This window comes from Trichinella spiralis (assembly GCF_000181795.1).
Source record: "Trichinella spiralis strain ISS 195 chromosome Unknown Scfld8, whole genome shotgun sequence".
Lineage (NCBI taxonomy): Eukaryota > Metazoa > Nematoda > Enoplea > Trichinellida > Trichinellidae > Trichinella > Trichinella spiralis.
Window position 1 is genome coordinate 712,900 of NW_003526947.1, and position 4,557 is coordinate 717,456.

A 4,557-nucleotide genomic window follows, 5' to 3' on the forward strand; every position below is an offset into this window, starting at 1 on the left:
TTTAGCCAGTACGGAAAGGAACTATTTGAAAATTCAAAATATGACATTGACATTTAACCTTCAGTCAAAATATAAACTATATGACAAAAAGCGGCATAACAAAACAAAATTGACTTAGACAAAACACACCTACGTATTTCTGAAAAATTTTCTTAAGTCAGAAAACAAAGTACCTGAAATGAAGCTAATTTTAAGTGAACAATTTGCGGGCAAAAGCTTGCTTATGGTCAATTAAAAGAGCGTGTTAGCTACTGCAAAAGTGATTTTCGAAAGACCATATTTTAATAATAGATAAACAATGCGTACAGAGTGTATTTAATCAAACATAATTGTACGGAAATTTGGCGTTGATTAAATTAACCATCATCTCATACTGAGAATTCTTCATAGAGAATATATTGAGAAATTATGCTCAATGTTGATTTTCAATTGCGTTGTTAAGTGATTATGACTAAAAAATGAAAAAACTACCACTTACTGCTAAATGCGCCATTTTCTCATCGTTAATGTTCATTGTCTTTGAATGTTGATTAAAAAATTATTTTTCAGAAATTATTCCAAAAAATAATAATGAAGAAAAAGCAAAAAAATAGTGTTTGGCTTCAATGTTTATCTTCAGTCAATTTTGCAATCAAAACGCTGAGCTACCATCCACGGACGGCCTCAAACTGAAATGATTTCCATTATCTCAATAAAGCAAACGACCTCGTATGCAAATTTTCATTTTATTCATTTCTGCTGATAAATATGGCTACTGTACATTTTTCATTGCTTGGGCAGAAAGAAATGCAGGGTTTGGGAGAAATCTGTCTAGTTGTTTTAAAATAATGTGCTTCTAAAGTTGGCACTTTGACCATCTCAATACATAGGTATGCGAGCCACTTGATTTGGGATATCTGAGAGCTATGCAACTAGGAACAGCGGGGTTAAGTTTTTTGTACTTGTCTATTCATTTCTGATCGATTGATCTCATTAAGTTCATTTTTTTGATTCCAAGGTTTTTCTCGAAAATTGCAAATTTCTTGGGCTGCAGACTTGCAAATTTTTCATTCTGTATGAATATTTGATTTTTAAAATTCAGGTACAACGTGAACCTTAATCTTTTTCTATCCTTTTTATGAACTTAAAACGTTTTGAGATTAAATCATAATGGGATTGGAAGTTCAGCTGTTCATTGTTCTTTCAGATTTCATGAGAATTTGTAATTTTTAGAAAGCTAAAAAATAACTGAATACATGAAAAAACAGAGTTCCTCATTTTCTCATTTTTTAAAAAATGTTGATAAAATTTTCAATAAAATTCTTTATTTTTACGTTTTATAAAACTTATTGTGAATAAAACTTTTGCCTGTTCGTCCCCTGATTTTCATTTCGGTGGACTGTATTTATTCCAGGCGGCAACTCATAAGTGAATTACTGTCTTACAAATTGTCGGGCCGACCAAGAAGAACAATTTTCTATTCACTTTTTCTAAATTTTATTTCCATACAATGAATCAAATCAAAGTACACCAAAATGCAAAGAGGGCTAGATTACTGATTATACAACATAGAGCGCTCAAATGTACCACCATACTATCCTGCCTTACCTGAAACAATGATGGTGAATCTCTGCCCACTGCTGTTGGTAGATGTAAACTGTGCAGACGAGCAGAAATGCAATAACGCCAAATCCCATAAACTAATGCCAAAAAGTGTGTGCATTGGTCTCTAAATGCCGATTCCACCAGTCATGGTCACATGGAAATCTGAACAACACACATTATGTGACAATTTTACCGTTCATTATCTCCGCAAACTAAAGTCGTTCCATTGTGAACATAAATTTTCAGTTTTTCATAAAGTACTTTGCATACATTACATTGTCATTGTTAAATTTGCTACTTATATCACATCAATCTATTATCGAGCTGGTGATCATGAACCATTAACAAAAATAATTATACTAATATGTGATTAATATTTATTATTATAATAGCTTCTCACAGTTCAGATGTAGGTGAAACAACAAAGTCTATTCCATATGTTCAACGCGCAAGCCTAGGCTTTCACCGCTCGGACTCTAATAGTACGCACTCCATTTTTCCAAATAGCAAAGGAAAAGCTCGCACTTTGCTTTGTTTACGAGAAGGGAGCTTCTTCACGCTCCAGATTTTTGGTTTATCCATCCTTCACCTTTTTTATACATTTTTTCTCCCATTCTGGCCATGTTTTCTATTTAACAGAAGTCATATATGGCAGAGTTTTTTGTTATCTCTATTGCATAGCACATTTATACTTTATTATGAGGAACATTTTTCTAACTACGTTTTTATTAACTATATCTATTGCATTATTCTTGATTTATATAAAAGCAAAAACAAAATATTATTTTTCTTATTTACTTTTATATACACGTTTTATTAATTTACTTGTGTTCAAGATTATTGTTTTATTTTCCAAAGTTGTTAACTCTTTTTTCATTTTCTTCCATAAAAATTTTCAATATCACTGACTAGCAACCACTAAAGACAAACGGAATATTTTCTTCTCTTGAATAATCCCACATTACCGCCATCAGTATGAAATAATGCTGTGTTATGCTTTTGTTATGTCTGGAAGAATTGTAACAGATCTTATTTATTGTGTTCATGTAATGAAGATGCTTTCAGTCACTTACATATGCAAACAAAAAGAAAAATGAAAAATAGTAATAAAAGAAAATTTAAAGAAAAATCAGGATAAAAGGAAATGATATTATGAAAAAAGAGATGAAAAAATAAAAAGGAAAAATAGGATAGTCGTTAAGATAATTTAGCTAAGCAACGCTTCATCTTTTCAAAGTATCCCAATCTCAGAGTTAAAAAAAGAGGGCCCTAAAAGAACTGCAGCTACCTTTCGTCTTAAATTATGCTTCGTGACTTCACTTTTTCTTGTCGTCATTCATCATATCTGCAAAAATGCTAAATATTAAACCAAATGTTCGCTTTATGATACAGCAAAAGTTGCAAATGAGATGTTAAAATTAAAACTAAATTGTAAAATAAATTCTAAAATGTAACAAATAATAGCTTCTTAATTAAACGCATACTGCAAAAATGTGCAAACCATATCTTAAAAGAATACAAATGAAGAAATGGAATATTTTTCAGTAATTAAGTATGGGCATCAGTTGTTACTTAACTCAATAATAAATGACCTACTAGAATATCGACTGACAGCACTAAAACTTACATCAGACAAAAAAAAAACAAGCTTGTGGTTACTGATAATACTATTAACAGAAAAGCTTGAATTGCACATTATACAAACAAAGCTCAAGTAGCTTTGCATGGCTGAGCATAACAACGCCAAAACTCATAAGTGAATTATTATTTCAGTATGAAAATAATTTCTAACCTAATCTTAATAATTTGACATAAAACACTTGCAATAGAAAGGGCACTGATACGGATATAAGAAAAGACACGTAAACTCTACCGCACCTTTCCTATTAGCAAATTCGTAAAAATACTGTCAGTTAAAACATAACCAAATTGTAAATAATTGATCATACAATTAGAATTCAAAGTCTAAAGAAATGTCAGGAAAACAGCTTTATTTTTAATTATAAATTTTAAATATTTTTGGCAAAAAAGTTGCACATTATAAAAATAATTCTTCCTGATTTTTCTTTACATATTACAGCACGCTTCAAATTTAAATGTTTTATTACCAAAATTTTTGTTTAATGTAATCACGATTACCATGATTGTTAATCACAGTTATTTGCTATATTGGCAACAATTAATAAGTTACTTACTGATGAAAACATTCAATGCCAGTTTGTATTGCAGTTTCAACAATTATTCGCCATTTTCATAACGTAATATGTTGAAAGCTTGTCCGAACAAATATTGTACTAATATTACATGTGTAATGTCTTGCCGAATTTTCAAAAAGGCGTGGAAATCACAAACGGGGTAGACTCATTTTTGCCATCAAAGACATGCCGCCTCGAAATTTGATTGGCTATAAATTTCCCATCCAAATTTGATTGGCTTTAAATTTCATTGGTTTACAAGCTGACTAACTTTCATTGATTGTCGTTGTGATGAATTTTATTTGTTATCGCGCTGCTAAATTTCACTGGTTGTGGCTGTGATGAATTTTATTTGTTTTCGTGAACCTAAATTTTACTGGTTGTCGTTGTAATGCGTTCTATTTGTCAAATTTCGGTTTCTTTTCAATGGTCAGTTTTCTGATATTCAAAGCTATACTATTTATATCCTATATATATTTAAAAAATTACTGTTTAATGGTACTTATTTAATTAAATTAATTACAATTAATTATTTAATAGAATTCAGTAAAATGGTGAATCCACCGCGAAAGTTTCCAAGTGATCTTTCTTACTAATAGCATCCGTAACTTTTAAATTTGTACACATTGCACCCCTGCAGCCTATTTTATCTTATATCAAAATAAACTATTCTTTAAAAACAATAGACACATGATGCACATTGAGTGTACACTTTGGAACATCATATTGCAATGTCCATGAACTTTGGAATATCATGGTGCAATGTCTTGTATTGGGT